Raw genomic sequence first — 26848 nt, forward strand, 5'->3', positions numbered from 1 at the left:
CTAAAAGTTGAAGAACTCATGTAGGATTTTTGAAGGTCAGCACAGTTGTTTCCTTTTTATTTTTTTTAAGATTTGTTTATTTCCCCGAGAAAGAGAGAAAGAAAGAGAGCACAACCAGGAGGAGTCGCAGGCCAAGAGAGAAGCAGACTCCCTGCTGAGCAAGGAGCCAGACTCCAGGCTGGATCCCAGGACCCCGGGATCATGACGGGAGCTGACGCTTAAGGACTGAGCCACCCAGGCACCCCATTGTCTTTGGGGTGGGAAGAGAAGTAGAGGTTTGGAAGGAAAATAAAGGTTCATTTCTGAGATCCCAATAATAAGGTTTTGATGTGGGCAGTAGTTACAAAGGTGTGTTTGTTCTGTGATTTTGAGCTGTCATTTATGTTTCTGCGTTTACTCCTTGTAAGTTAAGTTATCCAGGAATTAAATAATGAACATTAAAAGCAAAAAGTGTCAGAAGTTTCGGAAAGTAGCTAAGCCCTGGATTCTGTGTAGGGCTCACAACAGAAATCTTAATGCACATTCTCAGATTTGAGCTCTCACAGAAATCACATTTTATAAAAATAATATGGGAGAGATAAAATATATGAAAAATTATGCTGCATGTGGTTGTATATGGAATGCACTTGGAGAGATGGCTCAGAAGGAGCATGTTTCTGACCTGCTATAGTCACAGGATAAGATTGTAAAGCATATAAAATCCTGCATGGCCAATTATAAATTGAGAAGACACTCTGTTGAGCTCCTGAAACTTCTTCCGTGGCTATGTGATACTTGACTTATTTGTCAAGTGCTAGATAAGCATAACCAGATTTATATTGATACCAACACTAATATTAACATTAATTAAATCCTTACTATATGAAAAATATATTAATAGAGGATAAATTACAAATTCAATATGGCTGGCAATCTTATGAAGCCGTTATATTTAATATTCCCATTTCACAGATAAATAAATTAAGGCAAATGACAGTAAAAAAAAAAAAAAACATTGTTGGTTAATAATAGTAGGAAAGAGAAACAGAAGGTATATTAATTATATCATGACGTTCTGGCAATATTTAAATATTTTTAAAAATTGTGTTGTATTACAGCCTGGCATCTCAACATACCAAATGACAGAAAATTATCTAATTTATTTAATCAACAAGGAAGCCCTTTGACTAATTTCATAGTTTTTAGTTTTAAATTTATACAATTCGGGTTGAAAATTAAAATTATAATATTCTCAATTTGTTTTGCAATGTATCAATACCAACATATTAAGTAATATACAGATGTAAACTCTGTTAAATTAATAATCACACAATAATAAAAACTACTTGTAAATATGTAAAAAATAAGTAATTACTGGAACATTCTTGGAGGCAAAAGTCATGTCACCATTATGGACAACAAATATAAACTTAGCAAAAAAAAAAAAAAAGCTAAACCTTTTTTCTATTTTCTGAATGATTTTGTAATTGCGATAGTTACTTTCGAGGAGATGGGTTGCTTTATTCTTTTTCTTGTGCTAGTATTGTAACTTGTAATTAATTCTGTTGCACATCCTTAATCTAAATAAATCAGTTTCCTTTTGGACCGGATACTATGTAATAATTTTGTGAGATGAACAAATAAGATTAGACTCATTGCTGTCATATCTTGTTCATATGTAGCATAAATACTAAATGCTATTATATACGTAAAAGAGGAATAAATCACCTTTGAGAAGAATTGTACACATGAACACACAGACCAATTTTTATTTTTCTTAATAGCAGAATTTTTCCAAGGGCAACTAGTTTTTGTTGAATAGATGCAGATTACACACATAGCTTGAATTAGCACTTCGCTGGGCTGCATGGGTTGGGAGCCCTGGGGGCTGAGGACAGAGTAACCTAAAAATGGAGAGAGAGGTTTTTACACAATATTATTGTCCATATAATTGTGGACAAGTTATTTAAGCATTAATATAAGATCTGGACATAATAGATACAACCTGTCTTCTCTTTTGCACTCTAATTAATCAGCAATGTGGCCTATTACAAAAATGCAATCATTTCCCCAGTAACTTTGTTCTATTGCAAGAATAATCAGATTGAAGTGCACCACTTGCTATTACAAGGTAGCCAGGCTTCATTTTTATATCAAAGTACATTTATGTCTTTTTATCCTTTTCCATTATTCAGTTTCCAACAGAATTAAGAAGAAAGAAAATCTTCATTATTGTCCTGCTGCTCCTCTTGGGTGATGGGAATGTTTATTTTAGCAGCATACTTTCTTCCAAGCGGGTTATTATTTATCAGACTTTGCCATTTCGTGGAGAGTGACTCTTCGAAGAGCTAGAACTTTCAGACTGTTTTCAAACCATTTCATCTAATGCCAAACATGCCTGAAAATAATGCATCTTTAGCCCCAGTAAAAGAACCAAACTCGTGTGTGTTCAGTGTCCTTGAAATGACTACTTGAGTATTTAAGGACCACTCACCTGGTTGTACAACATGGAAAGAGTGAGAAAACGGCTGTGTGCTTAAACCACCATGTGGTGGCTAATATATTTCCTTAAGGGAGCATACAGAGCTGCAATTGAAAATTATTTCTGACTTACAAGAATGAAAACAACTTGCCAAAGATTCAAACATAGTTCGCAGTAAAAATGTGTTTGATAGAAATACAGCAGGAAGAAGAAAACAACTCTGTTGTTTTGCCCCCTCAAGCAAAAAAAAAAAAAAAAAAAAATCAATTTGCTTCTATGCTAATTGAGGAGAGACATCAGCAATCAAGCAGTACTGTTTTTATTGTGTATTTTTAACTGCAAGGAAAAACACAGATAAATAATACAGCTTCATTCTATCTCAACATATTTTGCATCATGTTTACAAAATGACTGATGAAACCAGATGTCACCAGACCATAATATTCTCTAATTGTTCACGTTATATAAATATGTGTGTGTGTGTGTGCCTTTGTAGCTTTTTTCAAGTAAAATGAATAATACCACTTTCTATAAAAATAAAATACAATGTCAATATAGAAACAAGTGGCCTATCTACCTTATGTGAAATTTCCCATATAGTATTTGGAGGCAGTAAAGTGAGAAAACACACTCACCCATTTTTCTTCTTTTATCACTTCACCTATACCCCTATAATAGTTGATATATATTTATTTATTTTAATATCTGAGGTGCTTAAGCAGGTTCAAATTAATGGATGATTTGTAGTTCATGTTTACAAAGAAAAATTTAATTATCCTAGACAGTCTAATCAAACTTTGGATTTTACACTGCGTAAGTATGTTTTGTTATTATTTTATTACTTTTAGAATTTTAAGTAGAAAAATGAAGTGAAATATGATAGCTGGCAGTTACCATAAAATTGTAGATCCATGTGAAAAAAATCTGGAATGATTCTGAATGCCTATTAAGACCCTTAGTGCAGGCTGATTTGGAGTTAAATTTGGTAAAATATTTTGAAGGATTTTAATTTTGTTTTTCTTCCATACTATAGTTATGAGTGTATTTCTTTAAATTTAGTGCAGCCTGAGGTCTGTCAATAGTCTCATTAAGTCTTAATGAGCTACAGCAATATCTATTATATGCTAAGTATTTTTTTGTTTTGTTTTTTTAACAATCAACTAGGCAAGAAAGACAGAGTAGAGAACATTGCAAACTAACCAACAAAGAAAAACTGTAATAAATATTACCTCCTGGAGCACTGATTCTTTCTTCATATTGATTTTTGCATGCTTTTAAAAAAATTATGGCAACTTAACCACAGTACACACGAGCAGTATATGAAAAGGGTAACATCCAGATTCACAGGCTGACAAATTTTGGCAATGACAAGGACGTCCAATGCATTCCTAGAATTTACGTCCCAAAGGGGTCTTTAAAATGAAATTCAGACTCACCAGTGCTTTTCTTCCCTCAGACATTTGTGACATATTCAAAGATGTAGATGAAGTACTGGCAGCTTCTAATAAGCAGAACAACAAAATAAAACATTTGATATGTAAAGTAGTGAGAGGTAGAGTCTACTTATATGTTTCTTTAAATAGTGTTCCCAGTTAACCTGTTAAGCACCAACATTTAATGCCATAATAAATGGTGATTTATCTTTAGATTTGCTTTTGGCCTTTATTCTGGTAAAGATCTTTCTTAGTTCCACATATATTTTTTTCCTTTTCTTTTTTTTTCCGTAATCGCCTTCATCTAGTATAGTTTTTACAATATGATTTGATACTAAGTGCTAATCTTTCAATGTATCATCCTTGTTACTCCAAGTCAACTACAGAGATTATGATATTTCCAAACTTTAGGTTGATAGTGCAATCGAATCATTCTACCAATCCCAGGGTATAATAAGTATTTCTATTTTTATTAACCACCAAAAGAAAATCCACAACTTCCAGAGATAATTTGTTGTAAATTAATAATACCCTCATTTGGCTTTACAGATTTTTTAAAAGATTTTATATATTTATTTGAGAGAGAGAGTATGAAAGAGAGAGCAAGCATGAGTGGAGTAGGTGGGGGGGACGGGCAGAGGGAGAAGGATGCTCCTTGCTAAGCAGGGCTCGAGGCTCGGGACTCGGGACTTGATCCCATGACCTGAACCAAAGGCAGATGCTTAACTGACTGAACCACGTAGGTGCCCCTACAAATGTTTGTTGTACATAAAGTAACATGCACTGTTCTGTATATTGCACACTGATAGCATATACTTCATTTCTCTTATTCCTTGTTTTTACGAGGAACCTTCTGAGATTCCAACCTCTTTATAAGCATTAATTATTTCTGCACTGGGAAGAAGGAACCAAGCACCCTTGGCTGAGATTCTCCTGTTCCATCTCTGGGATTTGACTGTTCACAAGGAGGAGGCTTAAGGTTTGCTCACCACCATTTGGTGACTTAGGAAGTCTGTGATTTCTACCTTTCTGTCTGTGACTAAGTAAACAAATTTAATATTGAGGTAGGACAAAGAAGAACATCCTGGCTTCATATGTAGGCCATTCCCTGCAATCCAGTTTTGTCATAATAAAACTAATATTTGAACTGATTTCTTTGCCTATTTCTGAGCTAGTTCTAAACATGCCAGATTAGTAAATCACTACATAGCAATCCCCACTACATGTCATCATTAAAAGTAATTCAAAACATGTAATAAGTGGTGTTGGAGTAATAACATCACCTTTACGCCAAAATGGTACCACATTGCTCCACTGATTATACTAGAAATTTTAAGATTACATATACTTATTTATATATCTTATTCATTTACTCATGATTTATCCCCGTTCTAGAAAAGGTTGAACTACTGTTTTGGTAAATTATTCTTTTGTGAGAAATTTGAAGCTTGAACCAAAGTGAATATTTATGCATTGATAGTATTTTATTTCCAGATCATAACTATTTATCATCGCCAACTTTATGAAAATATATATTCTATAGAAAAGATCTTCAAAAAGAGATTTTAATAAATTAAGGCATAAAATGTGTTATAAAATAAATGAAGTTTGTGAAACAGAGGATCAATCTATTCTCTTTCTTATAGAATTACTGCATTAGTTTCCCATTGCTGCTATAACAAATTATCACAAATATAGTGGCTTAAGACAACACAAACTGATTATTTTACCATGCTAAAAGTCAGAAGTCCAAAAAGAGTTTTGCTGGGTCGAGAGGTAGGCGGGTGTAGGCAGTGTAGGTGTAGACGGTGCTGCATTCCTTCTGGAGGCTCTAGGAGAAAAGCCATTCCCTTGCCTTTTCCATTTGCCATAGACCATCTGCATTCTTTGGTGCCTGGCCCCTTCCTCAACCTTCAAAACCAACCATGGCCGGTCGAGTCTGTTTCATATCACATCCCTCTGACATTGCTTTTTTTGCCTGACTTTTTCACTTATAAGGAGCCACATGATTACACTGGATTTACCCAGATAATCCAGGCAATCTTCTGCTTGAAAATCCTTAATCACATCTATAAAGTGTGTTGTTGTTTTTGTTTGCCATGTAAAATAACATATTCACAGGTTTTTGGTATCAGGATGTGGAAAAATTATGGGGAAGTGCATTGTCCTGCCTATTGCACCACAGTATGATACAGACTCTCACATTTCCTCTACCCCAAACCTATTGTCCCTTACGTATCTCCCATTGCAGAAGCCAGAAAAGCCAAACACTGCCTTGCCTGAATTTTGTCCACTGACGTGATAGAGTGACCCACTTCTACTCAATATAAACACAGAAGAACTGGATTTAAGAAAGAGTAGCTTCCCCTAAAAAGAAAGGAATATAAAGCAGGGGTCCACAGTGCATTGGCTCCTGCATCCTGCCCTTGACTTTCCCATGAGGGCAAGATACTTGCAGAGAAGTAAGCATATTTTGAAATCAGAGAAAATTAAGAAGCCCAGAGACCCACAGTGCCCTGATCTTGTTGAATCCGAACTGATGCCGGCAACCGCTACCTCTGCCCTGCTATTACTGTAAACAGATAAAAACTTATTTTTTCTCCAGTGTGGTCAGTTTCCTCTGTCATTTTCAGCCTCTATGTTCTCCAAATCAATTTTTACTGTTCTAATAGGCACAGTGATTTTTCACAATGAAAAGGGACAGCAGTCTAGGAAGGTAAGAACATTTGATTCCAAATATAGTTGATAATGGAGTAAATCTATTGTGACTTATCCCCACAGAAAAGAGACAGATGTTGGGAAATTCCTTATCAGATCCAGACAAGGAGATTGAGAATTTATCTCGCTATACCATTTATGACATATTCAAAATTGTAAACTTCATTTTTCTAAATTGTAAGTGAAGACTTCAATGAGCTAAAATATTAGCATAGAATTGTCTAGAACTCATCGATGTCACTCAAAGTTAAACATGTTTTAAATCATTACAGTTTTCCAACACGCTTTTAAAAATGTTTTGTTGGTTTGGTTAATATAGTTTTCTCCTTTGCTTCATTCACTGGCAATATATTACCTACCTTGGAGCCTGTTATGAATATATCACTTAAATTAGAAACGCACATATATAAATAAATAAACAAATAAATAAAGTGAAACACTTTCATATGCAAAGAGATTGACAAATTTAGACATTGTGTGGTTTTAAATCCAATACCAAATAATTTAATATTCGTCCCACTAAGAGTGAAGGCTTCTGAGTTCTCCATTAATGAAATACCCTGGTAGGTGATGCTGTGTGTCTTCTGAAGCTAGGTCACGAAAGCCCGTGCAGTTGCTGACTCAGTCTCACGAAATGCTCCCCCTTAGGACCATCCTTCTCAATTGGCTCCTTCACAGAATAATGTTGTCCTGTTATAACAGCCCAAAGCTCCCAGCCACGCTACCTTTAGGTGCTCCAGGGTTATATAGACCCAGATGAGCTGAACCCAGGAGCCTGATATATGAGTGGGGGAAGCCAAGATTGAAATGGATTACCAGCCTCAACTTTTCCTGCCCTACATGTTTATATTTTACTAGTTGAAGTCCCAGACATCATGGAACCCAGACAAGTCATCCCTGTTATTTCCTTTTTGAAATCCTCTCAGAATGTGTATGTTAAAATGGTTCCTGTTGTTTGCCATCAAGTTGTGGGTTGGTTTGCTATGTGGTGATATATAAACTAAAAGAGATTATGTATATAGTGAGAGAGAGAAAGAGAGAGAGCTGAGAGATACAGAAAATATTAAATAGAGATGTCTTTACAGGAGTGAAGCTTTAAATACTGGTCTTTTAAATTCTGAAATAAATTATTTTAGTTTAAAAATGTAGTGTGATTACCAAAACATATAATTGCCTTGATTTCTTCCTATTGCTCAGCACATCTGTGCTTTCGATGTTGTTTATAGGGTAATTCAGATTTTTTTTCAAATAAGCATGGGTTTTATTCATCTTTGCATTCCCATTATCTAACATGTTGATGTACACAAAACAGGTCCTAAAGATGTGTTTGGTAATGCTAGTAGAAGATATGAGCATGTAAAGTAGTGGTAATAGTTTACCAGTAGGAACTTATGCCAATCAAGTAACTAAGTGGATGTATTCCTACTTTTAAGAAACAGTAATAAATGGCATAAAAAACAAATAAGCAAGAAAACAATAAACATACATACAATTTTATACCTTAATGCTAACCACTAAATGTATATGAGACTTCTAAGCAGGATTCTGAAGACCACACACACACACACACACACTCTACTAAAGTGCAGAGGCAACCTACCCTAAGAGTGACACTGTAATAATTTGCTCCTTGTTTTACATCAAGCTGTGTTGTTGAAGGAAATCAGAAATGACCTGGGTTAAATAATGAGATGTGTGGATCACTGGCCATACTTTCAAATGAAATCCACAGTTTGGGGGTGAAGATAAAGTATACACAAGAATTCTAAGACGAATTCTGAGATGAAGGGGTGCGTGTGTGTGTGTGTGTGTGTGTGTGTGTGTGTGTGTGTCTGTGTGGTCTTCCACAGAATTCTACTGAAGAGAAGCCCCATACATATTTTATCCCCACCCACAAACTGTGGATTTTATTTGAAGTTGTGGCCAGTGACCCAGATGTCTCATTATTTAACCCAGGCAGCTTCTGTTTTCCTTCAACAGGACAGCATAGTGAAACACAAAGAACAAATGAATTACAGGGTCACTCTTAGGATAGGTCACCTCTCCATCTTAGTGGCAGTAAAATGATTACTTGCTCAGTCAATGAAGAACAGCAGCTGATCAAGACCAAGCGTCAGGGAGAGTTTTCAGACTCATTCCAGCTGGCAAAAGAAAATCTATATTGGGGCCCCCGGGACATGAAGAGAGAACAAAATTGCTTTGAGCCACTGTGGCGGTTGATAAATGGCACACTAAGAGCAAAACATTAGTCTCTTACCCACCTGCCCAAGTCTAGCTAAATTCAAAGGAAATATGCACCTCTCTGGTATGCAGTTGAGTACTTAATTTATTCCCCTTTACGAGCACAAATACTCTTATGTTCATAATTCATTGTGCACATTCAAAGGGATAAAATAATGTGATTTGAAAGTGCTGGGTACGGATAACTTTTCAAAAAAATTACACGTCGAACAAGAACATAACATGAAAAAATATATGTTAATATAATTAATTTTTAAAGGGCAAGTTCCATATAAAGTAAATATCTTTGAGATTACAAAAAAGAAAGAGGAGAATACTTTATTTTTTCAGACTTTTCAGAGGCATGAGATTCAAAGAAGAAATCACCAGAAAAATACCCAGGGTTGTACTCAATTCAGGTTTTTAAAAAATACATGCAGTATATGCAATTAATCATTCAATGCCATTGTTAAATAAGTCTCCATCAGCCAGGAACAGTAAAATCAATCTAAATTTTCAGCAAATTTAGACTTTTTTAGAGGTTAACTCAGCTTTGATAGAAGCAATGAGACTCTTTGATTATTATTTTTCATATAAAAATTTGTCCCAACCTAATATTAATATAAAACAACAGTTAAAATTGTTTACATGCACATAAGTTTTAAAAAAAGAAGCAACAGAAGAATACTGTTTTATTTTTCTATTGACCACTCCCATTATCTAACTTTTAGAAGAAATATCTAGTTAAATGATTAATGATTAAATAAAGAAGACATTGTTACTGGAGTTTAAGAATTTTTCACACAAAGAACATTAAATACTTTGCAAAAATCCTCCATATGTTTTTATCGTTTTAGAGCCAGAAAGTGTATTTTGTAAATAGTGATGAAATAAATGCATTAGGAGAAAGAAGATCATTTCTCTAAAATAACTAGTGGTCCCTGTGTGCCTCTTGTTTTCCTCCGTTTTGAATAAGAACATTTATAGCAGTTATCTTATGCTTTTCTCAGCTTGAGAAAGTGTAAGAGAACATGAGCAAAGGGGTGGGGGGCAGAGAGGGAGAAGCAGACTCCCCGCTGAGCAGGGAGCCAGACACGAGTCTCCATCCAGGACCCTGGGATCATGACCTGAGCCTAAGTAGATCATGACCTGAGCCTAAGTAGACGCTTAACCTACTGAGCCACCCAGGGACCTCTCTATTCACTTTATTTTCTATGTATTAACCTTCTTTGCTTTTTATTTACCCACAGATCAACAGGAGCTATACTTGAGAAGTTATACTTGAGGTAGATTACAAAGGAAACTTGCCTCACACTCGGACCTGATTTAGATGATGAGATTCTAGATTCTGAGCTCCTGTGGTCATGAGACATGGAACTTCTGGACACTTTGTGAATAGGTGAGTGTGCTTTGTGTGTGGGAAGGTGATAAAGCATTTGGGGTCAGATGGCGGATAATAGCAGCCAGCCTTTGAGAGTGCCTCCAATCATCCCTGGCTGCTGGAATTCACACCCTTTCCTGATGGTCTGCGTGCCACTTTGGAGACAGGTCTGAGGAGAGACCAAAACCACAACTTCCAAATGAATCGCTCCAGAATTCCTGACCCTTAACGATTATATGAACATATAATATACATTCATATATATATATATATATATATATATATATATATATATATAAATATTTTTAAGTTGCTATGTTTAGAGTAATTTATTATAAAGCAATACACAATGAAACAACTCCCCTTCCCAATTCCATTCTGTCTTCCAAATAAAGTTTGGCTTACCTCTGATGTCTACCTATATCTGTAGCCAGAAATAGAGAAGAGTTTAGTGAGAACAATGCAATTCTAGAAATGGAAAATGCTCCAAATTTTGAAGTACCAGCAATATGGGACCCTGCTTTTCTTCAAGATTTCATTTCTTGAGGGAAAATAAAGTCTCCGGAGGAAATTAAAAATTTTGATAATGAAAACATTCTCTTTTTCCTAAAGAAAAACGAAGCCAAAAAAAGAATGAAAACTCTCCTTGGTTGCAGATATATTGAAGTTACAAAAAGGAAAAAAAAAAAGAAAAAGAAAAAAACGTCTATTCCTCCATTTCTAATTCTGCCCTGGACCTGATGAATTTCATTCATTCCTTTGCAGTCTCAAATATTCCAACTCAAATATCTCATGTGTCATATTTTTCCCCAAATTATTAGACTGTTGATAGGATAAAAAACAATTCCACAGACAAGCCTTAGAGTCATAACATTTAGAAAGAACAAATCCCAGAACCACCACAGTAGCTTAAAACCGAGGCAACAATGCCCTTAATCAATATCATTCCACAAGATAAAGCAGCAACCCTGAAATGTTACACATGTTATAACCCAGACCCACATTGCTTTTCTCGACTTTCACGAGAGCTTATAAAAAATATTATTCAAGGAAAGGAAATAGATTAATAGAAGGAGCAGGAGTGTAGCACTTTGTTTTAACTTTGTGAGGAGGCAGGTCAATCTGTTTTTTTTTTTTTTTTTTTTTCCCTTCACTTATGCTGTTAAAATTCCTTAGGCAAGAGTCCTTTATAAAATAAATAAGAGAGCTTTTTTTTCAGCTAAATAGGATAACTAATTGCTGTAACCTACCTAAAATTTTAGTGAATTAATGTAATAGAGGGTTATTTCTCATCGGATTATAGTCCAATGTGGTGTCTTCTAATTCACAGGTGACTTTTTTGCACAAGTGATTTGGGGATCGAAACTCCTTCCTTATTTCTTGTAGCTTGGGACCTCAGGTTCATAAGCAAAAAGGAAATACGACGATGTAGAGGGAGAACTCATTTTTTACCTGTCTTGGTATCAAGAGATATACTTCATTTGTACTCACATGACCCCTTCTAGATGCTGTGAAAGCCTGGGGAAGATATGCTCTAGTCCCTAGCTGGGGAACTTTTTCTCAATGACAGTGCCTAATTGTGGAAACACTCGTGCTAGCAAATATTGGCCCATCTCGGCCTCTTTATGCTTTTTGTGTTATAGTAGTGGTGGTATTTGCTGAACACTTAACATTGTTCTAGCTATATTATAGATATTAACTAAATTAAACTTCAGGATAACCTTATGAGTTCAGTATTATTTTACCCCATATTATATGTATGAATGCACTGAGACATTAAGAAATTAACTCCCCCCCTTAAAAAACAAAACAAAACAAAACAGCAACAAAAAAAAAAGAAATTAACTTTCCCAAGGCACCCTTCTAAGATGAAAGAGCTGGGAGTCAAAATCCTGCAGCCTAGTTATAACAACAACAACAGCAACAGTAAAACTCTCCTGATTATACATAAGTAAAACTTGGTGTCTATTTATACCGTCGCCTTTCTAGATGCCCAAGGTTGAATTAAGACTGAGCTGCCTAAGGACAACCTCTCCTCTCACATTTGCAAACTACATGCTCTGTATTTGTAATGATAGATTCTCTAAGCCAAGTTCATGGTATGCGTCACCCACAATACCATTCTTTCACCTATTCATCATAATTTTCTTCATCCTTTGCAGGATTACAAGGGCCCTTTTGGATTTTGTTATTGTGACTATTTGTGACTAATTCCTCCCCATGGGAGAATCTCTCTTGATTTCTGAGTTCACACAACCCTTAGTGTTGCTTCCAAACTCGAAAACTCCAGGAGCTTTGAATCTCCTGATCCTTCAGACATTCTGTCTTCTGGTGGCTTCAGAAATAATGGTTTTTACTGCATTGAATCCAAGACCGGGTTTGTATTTTGAATTTCTGTCATATTTTTGCCTATTTATTGTGGGTCCACGGGAATTGTTACATGTCATAAATGTTTATATTGCTCCTTTTCAACCTCATATAAACACAGGTCTTTGGTTTTTGCTAAATGTTAAGGTTTCCTCTCTTTTTTTTTTTTCATTTTTTTTTATTCTCCAACACATGTTTTTCTTGTATATTTCTCCCCAAAATTTGCCTTGTATGTTTATATTTTGAGATACAGCAAGTCAGTTGGATTTGGTTTTAAAAAATACATTGTTCTGGGGCACCTGGGTGGCTCAGTTGGTTAAGCATCTGCCTTCAGCTCAGGTCATGATCCAGGGCTCCTGGGATTGAGCCCAGCGTCAGGGTGCCTACGCAGTGGGGAGTCTGCTTCTCTCTCTCCCTCCACCCCTCCCCTTCCCCACTGGTGCTCTCTCTCACTCTCTCTCTCAAATAAATAAATAAAATCTTTAAAAAAAACAGTACATTGTTCTAGCAAACGCTGGCCATTTGCAAACCCTGTATCGGGTAAATCTACACTAGAGGAATTTTTTTTTTTTTTTTTTAACAGTTAAGCAGTAACCTTTTAGAAATGTAAACCTGATCACATGAATCTTTGCCTCCCCTTCCTTTTAATATTTTTCACACAGGTTTCAAATCCACATGATTAGATCTCTGTCTACTTCACCAACAATGAACTCTCACTGAGGAGGAATATGTAGGGAAATACCAAAATCAAGAGAGAAGACACAAAACAAAGATGCTACAGAAATTTAAAGCTTCTGGTAGCTATAAGTACAAAAACATTACATGCAACTCATTTTTTGAGATAATGGGGAGGAGATCTTTAACACATCTTTTCTAGGAGATACCCAAGTTAACCCATAACACTCTCAGACCATATGGAATCAAATTAGAATGTAATTACAGAAAGATAGCTACAGAGTCTGAAAATATTTGGAACTTACAAAAATATACCAAAAATATAGCTTTTTAAAATGTAAGGGGATGCAGTAAAAACAGGGCTTAGCAGAAAATTGATGTGATTAAATGCATATATTAGAAAAGAAAAAAAGGTCTATAATCAATAAACTAAGCTTCCACATTCAGCAGTTAGAGAAGAAAATAGAATTTAATCCTCAAGCAAGAAGAAAAAAGAAAAAAAAACTAAAACAGAAATCAATGAAATTAAAAACAGGAAAACAAAGAGAAAATTAATGAAATCAAAGGCTGGCTCTCAGAACTCAAAATATAAAAATTCAATTGTGTTTCCCTCTATTTAAAGATGTCAACACTCTCCAAATTGATCCATAGGGTCAGTGTAATCCCAGCATCATTTTTTTCTTAATTGGAATGCTTTTATATTTATACAAAAGGCCATGGCTTATCTCCATCCTTCCAAAAACAAAATGAGAGCAAATTACTGGATACTACACAAATTGAGAGTGAGACTTTGGTACAAATATGAAAACTGTGATCAATGGAACATAATAGAGACTTCAGAAATAAGCCATGCACCTAGAAATGACTGACTTATGACACAGCTGCCTTAAGAGCAGTGAGAAAGAATGGTATATTTTTACAAAAAGGTTATTTCCTTCAAAATGCAATGTGGGGCGCCTGGGTGGCTCAGTCGTTAAGCGTCTGCCTTCGGCTCAGGTCATGATCCCAGGGTCCTGGGATCGAGCCCCACATCGGGCTCCCTGCTCGGCCAGGAGCCTGCTTGCTTCTCCCTCTCCCACTCCCCCTGCTTGTGTTCCCTCTCTAGCTGCCTCTCTCTCTCTCTCTCTCTCTGTCAAATAAATAAATAAAATATTTAAAAAACAAAAAAAAACAAAAAAAACAAAATGCAATGTATAGAATAAGCAGAAATGAATACTGGGGATTGTCAAACTGGTTAAAAGAGTATCTGCATGTGACTTAAAGAGCATCCTTTGATTTTGAAAATGCTGGTAAGCCAAGTTAGGCATGTATTAACATTTTGCCCACTTTATTTCCTTCATAAACTGTCATTTACTCATAGAAATCACATAGATTTTGGTCTGTTGGCTTTCAGCTTCTAAAAAACTCAGTTCTCTAAAACTGGTAAAAAAAATACAGAAAATCAATTCACATCTGAAAAGTTCTCATTAAAGACATGCAGTTTTGGAAGTATTACATTGTCTAGAAAATATTTCTAGGCACCTTTTGGGTTATATAATAAATAAGTCACAATGACTCTTCTCTTCTCCGTTTTGTTTTGTTTATTTAAATAACCCTTCGGATGGAATTCCGTATCATTGTAATAGTCATTTCCTGGCTCAGGTATTCAAATGGAGGAAGGGGAAGCAAATGGCTAAAGGCCATGTCTTAAACTAGCAAAATAGTCTGTCAGCTGCCTAAATTTTCAAGCATTTTGGCACATCTCTATGTAAAAATATGGTATGGTTCCAAGGGTTTTCTGCAGAAAGAATCGTTTGTCAAACTGTAACAAAACTTTCTCAATTTTTATTAGGAAAGTTATGAAGCTGAACTTCAGAAGTCACTTGAACTATCTGGTGGTTAAAAAAATATCGAGGGAGAGGGAATGCTTCCCTATCTCCGTACAAGTGTAAGCATACGTGTACGCTCCCGAATGCATTTTAAGCACCATTAATGCCGATAAAGGACGATACTGCAGTCATTTTCCATGAGTGGTGATTTCATTGACGCAGTCTCTGAACAGCCCTCTTCATCTCTAACTGTTCATGTGTCTCACTGAAATAGCTCGGTCTGTTCATTCATCATTTGAATGATGGGTGGTAAAATCGCCACTCTTTTTTCTCCTACAGAACTAGTGTATTTTCATGGACTATGCTTTTTAAGCTCATTAGTAGTAATGATGTTGTATAGTTGACTCCAGTTCTTTCCATGGGCTACTGCTCACATCATAGGAAGCAATAAAAGGCAGGAGCTGGAATATGGAAAGGGATGGGACCCCTGGTGAGTCGGGTTGGTTGAGGTGGCGGCCAGCCACTTTGCATCATCGTTAGTAAGCCAAGGAATACACAGAAGGAAGCTGAAAGATGAATAAGATCAAACAATAGAATAGGTCTCTCTCCCTCCCTCTCTCCCTCCCTCTCCTTCACTCTCTCTCTCTCTCTCTCTCTCTCAATTTAGACTACTGTGTAGCCACCACGTTTTCTGTGACACAGCAATCACTGCAGGTGGGACATTGCTTTCAGCACTCCAGACTAGATCGCTGCAATATGCTCTATTTGGAGTTCCCTTGGAAGACCTCCCAGAAGCCTCAGATAATGCAGAGTGCAGCTGTTGGAGATCGTTAGCATAAATAGATTTGGCTTAGCTGGAAGCCGAAGGCTTGGAACCAAAATATATATCGGAGCTCAAATGTTAGCTCAAAAGCTCTGAAATTAAAAATAAATAAAATAATAAAAAATTAAAGCATTCAGATCGTTCATTTGGAAGATAGAAAACTTAGGGACCACTCACTTTGTTTTGTTCCTAAAATGAAAAGTAGAATTCTTAGGTGAAGGTGAAAATTGTATGCAATGATTTCAGTCAGTTGATCATGAGTTTTTCTGTCATGTTGGAGTGTGTGCGTGTGTGTGTTATGAGATTTATGTAAAATATGTATAGAAATTGACAAATAATATTAATTCAAAATCATTTGTAGTAGAAAGAGAAAAATTAATGTTCTTATTATTTAAATTACACTAAAATCAATAACAATTAGGTTTTTAAAAATGAATTACCAAAGAACACTCTATTCCCTAAAATTTTAGGTTTCTTTAAGGAGATCATGTGAAATCAATTGGTTTTACAGTCAAAAATAATATTTTAAAAATCTTTAAATTCCTAAAAGATCTTTAGTGCCATTGATTCACTTACATTAAATTGATAAAAGCAAATATTATTTAAATACTATTTAGTGCAAAGTACATATTCATAAGGTAACTAAAGGCATTTAAGAGCACAGAAAAAACAAAGTACAATAGGATATCCTGCTCCTCTTTTTGAAATTACTGAGATAAGAAAAGGACATTAGGGGCGCCTGGGTGGCTCAGATGGTTAAGCATCTGCCTTCGGCTCAGGTCATGATCCCAGCGTCCTGGGATCGAGCCCCGCATCGGGCTTCCTGCTCAGCGGGGAGCCTGCTTCTCCCTCTCCCTCTGCCTCTCCCCCTGCTCATGCTCTCTCCCTCTCTCTCTCTGTATCTCTGTGTCTCAAATGAATAAATAAATAAAAAAAAACTTTAAAAAAAAAAGAAAAAGAAAAGGACATTACATTTTTTTTAGTTCATTATGAAATTTCTCAGGCCTGATTTGAAACATGTGTAATCATATAAAGTATAGAACACTAAGGTCCTCAGACTGCAACATTTGTACTCCAGGTTTTCTGCTGTATGCAGCTGAACAGTTATTTTAATTGCAATTTTAATAGTCTATTCCATTTGATAGTGATTATTTTTGAGCAAGCATTATTATTTTTCATAAACATATAATGGATCCTATCTATAATTAAAAAGAAAAAAATATGGGTAAATAAGCGTCAAAGTTGAGACCCTGTATTTTTAAATCTAAGTGGTAGGAAACTAAAAATATCTCCAGAAATCTGAATTGAATTAATTTCATCTGATTGGACATAACTGTGAAAAATATTCCAATCAATCCTACATGGATTATACATTGAGCAACAGAGTAGCAGTGTCAGGGACTTGTTATTAATTAAAATATTTATGATATTTACATCGTAATTGTCCCATGATATTGTTCCAGACTCAAAATCATGACCAACAACAATATTGTAAAAACAAACCAAAATTTACTAGAATATTCATTCTTAGGAATTGTCAAAAATAATATATTTTGTTTATACTGAAAACCTTTGGGTAATTTTAATAATTGTTTTCCTTTCTGGTGTTTTCTTCCCCACCCCCCTTTTCAAATGTTCTTGAGGCCCTCACATGGATCTTATCTAATAGCTCACCACCGTAAGTCAATATGTATTAAGGGCAAAGAGATACTTCAAAGGGCTCTTAATTACTCACTGTTTTAACATTGACACTTCAACAATTCATGAGAAAAAGTTTGTATTGAGTTAAAATTTGTATCTTTTTATTTCTACTTCCTTAAATATTAAATTGCACCCCAAACACTTAATCCTACCATCAGAAAGTACAATTATTTTTCACATTAAGAATTAAATATTTTAATCTTAGTTACGACCAACATAAAAGTCTTAATTTCATTTTTCTTCAGATTTTCCTGATATGTTTCAAGCTCTCTTTAAAATGCTCTGGTTAACAAAGAGGTAAAAGATCTATACTCTGAAAATTATAAAGCACTGAAGAAAGAAATTGAAGATGACACCAAGAAATAGAAAAAACATTCCATGCTTATGGATTGGAAGAACAAATATTGTTGTTGTTTTTTTTAAGATTTTATTTATTTATTTGACAGAGAGAGACACAGCGAGAGAGGGAACACAAGCAGGGGGAGTGGGAGAGGGAGAAGCAAGCTTCCCGCGGAGCAGGGAGCCCGATGCGGGGCTTGATCCCAGGACCCTGGGATCACAACCCACGCCGAAGGCAGACGCTTAATGACTGAGCCACCCAGGCGCCCCAGAAGAACAAATATTGTTAAAATGTCTATGCTGCCCAAAGCAATCTACACATTTAATGCAGTCCTTATCAAAATACCAGCAGCATTTTTCACAGAGCTAGAACAAACAATCCTAAAATTTGTATGGAACCACAAAAGACCCCAGATAGCCAAAGCAATTCTGAAAAAGAAAAGCAAAGCTGGAGGCATCACAATTCTGAACTTTGAGTTATATTACAAAGCTGTAGTCATCAAAACAGTATGGTACTGGCACAAAAATAGACACATAGATCAATAGAACATATTAAAAAATCCAGAAATGAACTCACAACTATATGGTCAACTAATCATCAATAAAGCAGGAAAGAATATCCAGTGGGAAAAAGACAGTTTCTTCAACAAATGGTGTTGGGAAAACTGTACAGCAACATGCAGAAGAATGAAACCAGACCATTTTCTTGCACCACACACAAACGTAAGTTCAAAATGAATTAAAGGCCTAAATGTGATACAGGAAACCATCAAAATCCTAGAGGAGGACACAAGCAGTAACCTCCTTGACATCAGATGTAGCAACTTCTTACTAGATATGTCTCCTGAGGTAAGTGGAAAAAGAAGCAAAAATAAATGAATAGGACTTCATCAAAATAAAAAAGCTTCTGCACAGGGAAGGAAATAATCAACAAAACTAAAATGGAATGGGAGATGATATTTGCAACTGCCATATCTGATAAAGGATTAGTATCTAAAATCCATAAAGAACTTAAAAAAACTTAATACCCAAAACCAAATAATCCAATTAAGAAATGGGCAGAAGACATGAATAGACATTTTTCCAAAGAAGACATACAGACGGTCAACAGACACATGAAAAGATGCTCAACATCACTCGTCATCATGTGAATGCTAATCAAAACTGCAATGAGATCTCACCTCACACCTGTCAAAATGGATAAAATCAACAACACAAGAAACGGCAGGTATTGACGTGGATGTGGAGAAAGGGGAACTCTTTTGCACTTTGGAGGGAATGTAAACTGGTGCAGCCACTCTGGAAAACAGTATGGAGGTTCCGCAAAGAGATAAAAATAGAACTACCCTATGATCCAGCAATTGGCACCACTAGGTATCTATCCAAAGAATACAAAGATACTAATTGGAAGACATACATACACTCCTATGTTTATAGTAGATTTATCTATAATAGCCAAATTATGGAAAGAGCCCAGATGTCCATCGACTAATGAATGGATAAAGAAGATGTGGTGTGTGTGTGTGTGTGTGTGTGTGTGTGTGTGTGTGTGTGTAGGAATATTATTGAGCCATCAAAAAGAATGAAATCTTGCCATTTGCAATGACGTGGATCGAGCTAGAAAATATCATGCTAAGCGAAATAAGTCAGAGAAAGACTAAAATACCATATAATTTTACTCACATGTGGAATTTAAGAAACAAAACAAATGAGCAAAGGGAAAGAAAAAAGAGCGAGAGAAGCAAAACAAGAAACAAACTCTTAAGTGTAGAGAACAAATTGATTGTTACCAGAGGGAGGTGGGTGGGAGGGATGGGTGAGATAAATGATGGGGATTAAGGGGTGCACTTGTGATGAGCGCTAGCTGTTGTATGGAAGTGCTGAATCACTGAATTGTACGTCAGAAACTATTATTACATTGTATGTTAACTGGAATTCAAATAAAACTTAAAAAAACATAAAATGCTTTGTATGGGTCTTTTTACATTTTTAATGTTTGAGACTGACTAATCTCACATTACACACTTGGATAGAATTGTGTTTTCCAAATATTTGATTCTTTTCTCAAAATAGTAATATTCATACTTTGGACCAAAGAAAAGTCTAAATTATGAACATTTAAAAATTGAAATTTATGATGTTAAAATGAACTCATTCTGCAAAAAAATAATTAAAAGCTCTGAATAAAATTTCAAAATTATTCCACAAGGCACGATCATGTGTGTTATTTTGAGGTTGAAGAATGGAGATAAATCTGAATAATTGAGGACAATGTTTTCCTCTATAAATCCCTTAAATATGGAGACTAGTTTGCTCATAAATATTAAAAATAATAGAAAACAGAAAAGAGGTAATTTGCACAAGGTGTGAAACAATTGGTTCCTTAGAGAGTCATTTCATTCAGGATGTATTACCAAAATAGTTGATAAATATGAGTTTAATTTCTTTTTTTTTAAATATTTTATTTATTTATTTGACAGAGAGAGACACAGCAAGAGAGGGAACACAAGCAGGGCGAGTGGGAGAGGGAGAAGCCGGCTTCCCACTGAGCAGGGAGCCTGATGTGGGGCTTGATCCCAGGACCCTGAGATCATGACCTGAGCCCAAGGCAGACACTCAATGACTGAGCCACCCAGGCGCCCCAAGAGTTTAATTCCTTTTTGTGCAAAAAGCTTCTGGCTTGGTTTGATATGTGGAAATGCATTTCATCCCTCTTTAATAAAACCATGTTTTTTAATAAAAAATAAGAATTTTTATGTATAAGACCATGCAAATAAGGCTTAGCATAAAAGATATCCTCTGGGAAAGCAGGGCTCTAATAAAAATCAAAATTATGACTCCCAAGACTTTGTGTGGGACCTCTTGGGCCATGTCTGCTTGTCGATGTTAGTAAGGAAGGGAAGGTATTATGTATATTTGTTGACTGACAAAATCTGAAGATTATAAGAATATTTGGATCTATTTTCCAACAAATATTTAATGAGTAACTCAAGATAAGTTCCCTTGGAGGATATTCTTTTTTTTTTTTTTTTTTTTTAAATCAGATTCCAATTTGTAACAACTGGCATGTTCTCTTTTCCCAAGGTAGTAGACTCTCTGCAACCATCTCTGTTTTCTCACTGATTTAATTTCACTAATTTAACAAGCTGTACATTTGTGAAATCCCAATGAAGCCTATTTGTAAGTTTCAACATCTTATTAATAGAGCAAATGTCATTTAGCATACCACTGTGTAGTCATACAGTGGGAGATGTAGAATTACTACTAACCAAAATATAAGGGGACAAACTGCATATGAGTTTCATGTGATGTACAAGCCAAAGATAAATTTACACATTTATTTAGTCACGCATTCCTAATCTAGTAAATTGGACACACACACGCACACACACACAGAAGATTGACCATGTTATACACACACACACACACACACACACACACGATTATATTATAATGGCAATCCTGAAAAGCAAAAATTTACTTTGGGCTCTCTGATGGCACTATTCATTGATACTTTCTTAGAGATCATATCAACTGGGTCTTCCTCAAAGTTGAGAAAGTCCTCAGTATCTGTGTTCTCTTACCAGGGTACTCTTGTATACTTGCTATATGTGTTCATGTGAATCTCACCCTTGAGCTGAATATTTTCCTACTGATATTATTTGTGCCCTCATTCTCTCTTAGTTGTAAGACTTTGAGCAAATTGTATCACCTTTCCAATTCCCTATTACATAGAATATGAAACAAAGAGAGCATAAATTACCAGATACTTCAAAGATTAAAACAACATTTGGGGGGGCGCCTGGGTGGCTCAGTTGGTTAGGCGACTGCCTTCGGCTCAGGTCATGATCCTGGAGTCCCGGGATCGAGTCCCGCATCGGGCTCCCTGCTCGGCAGGGAGTCTGCTTCTCCCTCTGACCCTCCCCCCTCTCATGTGCTCTCTCTCTCCTCTCATCCTCTCTCTCAGATAAATAAATAAAAAATCTAAAAAACAAAACAAAACAAAACAAAACAAAACAACATTTGGGGATGAGAGAAGGACATTTTAAAAAAATACACTCTTTTGATTTCAATGAAGAGGCACTATCCTTAAAAATCTCTGGCCTGTCTTCCATCTCTCATTCCTTCCCAAGGAAGAGGACTGAATTCTTGATTGGTAAGTTTTAGCTGGGATGGCTTAGCATTTTTCTTTCTTCCATTGTTTAGGAGCCATCTGCCTATAGATAATATGTATCCTGGTTTGCTTCTCTGCATTATAAGTTTTATCTGGGTGAGCCCTTAGGTGGAGGACCTATGGATTTCTAAAGCCACCTTAACAGGATGGCTAAGTCTATATGTTTAAGTGCTTCAGAATGGGAAGGAGTAAGTAACTCAGCTTCATCAGTAATTTGCATTATTTTGCGTTCTCCATAAACTTGATATATCTAATAATGTCTGTTGAATAGGTACTCAGCAAATATTTGAGATTTCAAATTATATAAAAAGCAGTTCCAAATAATATCTATAATTTCAGAATGCTCACATTACTGAATGCTTATTAAAATAGGTAGATGATAATACAACTTCTATACTGATGCATAGGTATATCTATCCTTGAGATTTAAAAACTTTTAGTGCCTAGATCATTATTATTAAATATATTGTTATATAATTACAGAATTATAAAATTATTATAAAAGTGCATAATGCATTCAGCATTGGTGAGTGTTTCTTGGATAGTGTGCAAAAAAAAAAAAAAAAAGGCAGTAATGAATTGAAACCCTAAACTAATTTGAAGTAACAGTAAACATTAAACTCATTTGAAAATAAATAACAGTGGTACCTAGTAATTGCTATTATCCAACATACAGAAAATGAGATCTCCTTGAGAAAATAGTGGGTACTAGCACTAAGGCAATAAATATACAAAATAAGCCTAGGGTATCTTATAATGCCAAAAATAATACTGCTCAAGCGCACGCTCTAACATGGACACATACATGATGATGGGGCTATGTCAAGAGATACAGGAACCAAAACAGGAGTAATACGAGCAACAATATATAATAAAGTAGTATTAAAGTATAACCCAAACTGTAAAATAAATATCCATGAATCCATACTGATACAAATAAATGATTGAATAAATAAATATATAAATACAAGAGAAGAGACTAAATTTCCATACAGAAGAATTCCAAATAGTTCTTGGAAATATTTTACCCTCAAGCAGACAGAACAAAACTCCCCACTCCTTAAGGGCTACTCATACTGATTTCCTTTCAAAGAGGGGAATATGGAAATGGGAAAAATGAGTAAACTGACCATGAAGGAACTTAATAAACACTATCTCAGCCAGGTGAGTGAGGTTAACGTCAACATTGGTAAGTCATGTCCATTCCATTGATGTAGTGAGATTGGGACTTCACCTTTGTGTTCTTCCTCCCCAAAACACATCACCCCAATCTTATAATGAGGAAAATATCAAGTAAATCTCATTGGAGAGACATTAGGTAAAATACTTATTCAGTACTTGCTTTAGATTGAATTGTGTTCCCCCAAATTCAAATTTTGAAGCTCTAACCCCCAGTATGACTATTGTTGGAGGTAGGATCTTTGAGAAGTATTTAAGGTTAAATGAGATCATAAGGGTGCAATCCTGATGTACTAAGACTTTGGCCTTAGAAGAGGAACAATCTTTCTGTGTCCCCACTAGTTGAGGGCACAATGAGGAGGCTTCTGTCTACAAGTCAGGAAAATATTTCTCATCGCGATCTAAGCATGCTGGCATCCTGATCTCAGCTTTCCAACCTCCAGAACTGTGAAAAAACATTTTTGTTATTTAAGCCACCCAGTATATGCAATTTTGTTAGGGCAGTCCTAGCAGACTAATACAGTACTCCTCAAAAGTGTCAAGGTTATTAAAAAAAAGAGAAGTCTGAGAAACTCACAGCTAAGAGGAACTTAATGAGATGTGAAGACTCTATGTAATGTGGTATCCTGGAGAGTTTCCTGGAAAGGAAAGGAACATTAGAAAGAAAATCTGAATAAAGTATGGACTTCCGTTAATAATAAGGTATCTATAGTTGTTCATTAGCTATGAAATATATACCATGCAAATGTGATATATTAACAGCAAGGGAAATCTGATATAGAATACATGGGGATTCTCTTACTCTCGTCAATGTTTCTTTAAATCTAAAGTTATTCTAAAAACATATTTGGAAAATAAATAGAAATATTTTATTTAATATATGTATAAATATGTGCATATAGGAGGTCTGAAAGTTGTTCTGATCAGTCACTCACTTCATAACAATTATTGAAGAAATTTCTGGAAAAATACTGTAGGGAATTAGAGGTGAATAAGAATGTCTTTTGGAGATCTCACAGTGTAATGAAAAAATAATTCCCATATTTTACTGTATATTTTTTATTTTATTTTTCTATTTTAGCAATCTTTCTATCAAAGATCCAAAATGCATTCTGTGACTTACATATTTTACAATCCACTTACAGAGGAGAAAGTAAAATATCTATTTCAATTAATTAATCTGTAAAATTAAGAGGGTTGGGTTGATCAGCACAAAATTAGTTTCTAGCTGTAAATACTCTAACGTTTTCCATGAATAAAGAATAGCAAATGGAATAATATCATTCAAATTGTTTCATATTTCCCCTTTTTCTCAGAAGCCAGCATATTTATAGCACATCCATAGAAAGAATACTCCTATATATAAAAAATCTTTAGGAGAAAGATCTTTTCCTGTGTCCTCCCTTGTTCAGAGGATAAGGAGCCTCTCTGATCCAAGAAAATCAAGTTAGGAATCTTGGACATTTTAAATACATTTTTAACTAAAAAAAAGAAACTACTTCCTCTGAGATGCATTGCATTCATAGATAAATACAAAAATAATAATTTTAAATGTTACTATCTCTGAAATATAGTTCTCATTTAATTAAATTAAACCCGTTACATGACTTGCATAACCTTTATCGCAAGACATTTTAACCTCACTTCAATTACTTGCTTTTTCTGTAAATTAAAGAATTTCAGCATTTAGAAAGCAATTTATAAGGATAGTAAACTTAGTTACACATTCTAATGCTCTTATACCTACTGTATTCTCTGCAAGTAATTCATATTTGATTGTCTGGAACCTCTGGATTTAAGAAACAAATATCCTTAAAGCCAGCTACTGACAGAAACAATTTTAAGAGAATTGATGGCTCCATCTTTTTATCAAAGAGGAAAAAGTAATAAGATGTTGTAGATAAATCCCCAAGGCACTGACCATGGCTATTTTTCTCAGGCTCAGGGAAGTAAAGAAATCATGTGTATTATTTTAAAAAACAATTCTCTTTGATTTGGAGTGTTAGTTCCATGGTTGATGATGTGGCAAGATCTAACTAATTTCCAAGTGGAAAAATGGGAAAGTGACTGGATTTGAAAAGCCATCCAGATCTAGAAATGTCATTGAAATCAAACTCTAATGTACTTCTCATATAGTATATATATATGATACATATAAAAATATACATATATAATATTGTATAAACCTATTAAATATACCTATTATATACATTATGTATATTTCATACAGCATGCATTACATATTATAAATAATAAATTATATTTATAATATAATATATACTTAATAAATACCTATTACATATATTTTTTTAAAATTATGTTACGTTAATCACCATACATTACATCATTTGTTTTTGATGTAGTGATCCATGATTCATTGTTTGTGTATAACACCCAGTGCTCCATTCAATACATGCCCTGTTTAATACCCATCACCAGGCTAAACAATTCCCCCACCCCCCTCCCCTCTAGAACCCTCAGTTTGTTTCTCAGAGTCCATAGTTTCTCATGGTTTGTCTCCCCCTCCGATTTCCTCCCTTCATTTTTCGCTTCCTGTTATCTTCTTTTCTTTTTTTAACATATAATGTATTATTTGTTTCAGAGTTACAGGTCTGTGATTTAACAGTCTTACACAATTGACAGCACTCACCATAGCACATACCCTCCCCAATGTCTATCATCCAACCACCCCATCCCTCCCACCCCCCTCCACTCCAGCAGCCCTCAGTTTGTTTCCTGAGATTAAGAATTTTTCATATCAGTGAGGTCATATGATACATGTCTTTCTGATTGACTTATTTCACTCAGCATAATACCCTCTAGTTCCATCCATGTCGTTGCAAATGGCAAGATTTCATTCCTTTTGATGGCTGCATAATATTCCATTGTGTATATATACCACATCTTCTTTATCCATTCATCTGTCGATGGACATCTTGGCTCTTTCCATAGTTTTGCTATTGTGCACATTGCTGCTCTAAACATCGGGGTGCATGTACCCCTTCGGATCCCTACATTTGTATCTTTGGGGTAAATACCCAGTAGTGCAATTGCTGGGTCGTATGGTAGCTCCATTTTCAACTTTTTGAGGAACCTCCATACTGTTTTCCAGAGTGGCTGCACCAGCTTGCATTCCCACCAACAGTGTAGGAGGGTTCCCCTTTTCTCCGCATCCTCGCCAACATCTGTGGTTTCCTGACTTGTTAATTTTAGCCATTCTGACTGGTGTGAGGTGGAATCTCATTGAGGTTTTGATTTGGATTTCCCTGATGCCGAACGATGCTGAGCACTTTTTCATGTGTCTGTTGGCCATTTTTATGTCTTCTTTGGAAAAATGTCTTCTTTGGAAAAATGTCTGTTCATGTCTTCTGCCCATTTCTTGATTGGATCATTTGTTCTTTGGGTGTTGAGTTTGATAAGCTCTTTATACATTTTGGATACTAGCCCTTTATCTGATATGTCATTTGCAAATATCTTCTCCCATTCTGTAGGTTGACTTTTAGTTTTGCTGACTGTTTCCTTTGCTGTGCAGAAACTTTTTTTTTTTTTTTTATAAAGGTCTTTTTTTT

The sequence above is a fragment of the Phoca vitulina genome, unplaced genomic scaffold, assembly GCF_004348235.1.
Source record: "Phoca vitulina isolate PV1807 unplaced genomic scaffold, GSC_HSeal_1.0 scaffold17, whole genome shotgun sequence".
Classification (NCBI taxonomy): Eukaryota; Metazoa; Chordata; class Mammalia; order Carnivora; family Phocidae; genus Phoca; species Phoca vitulina.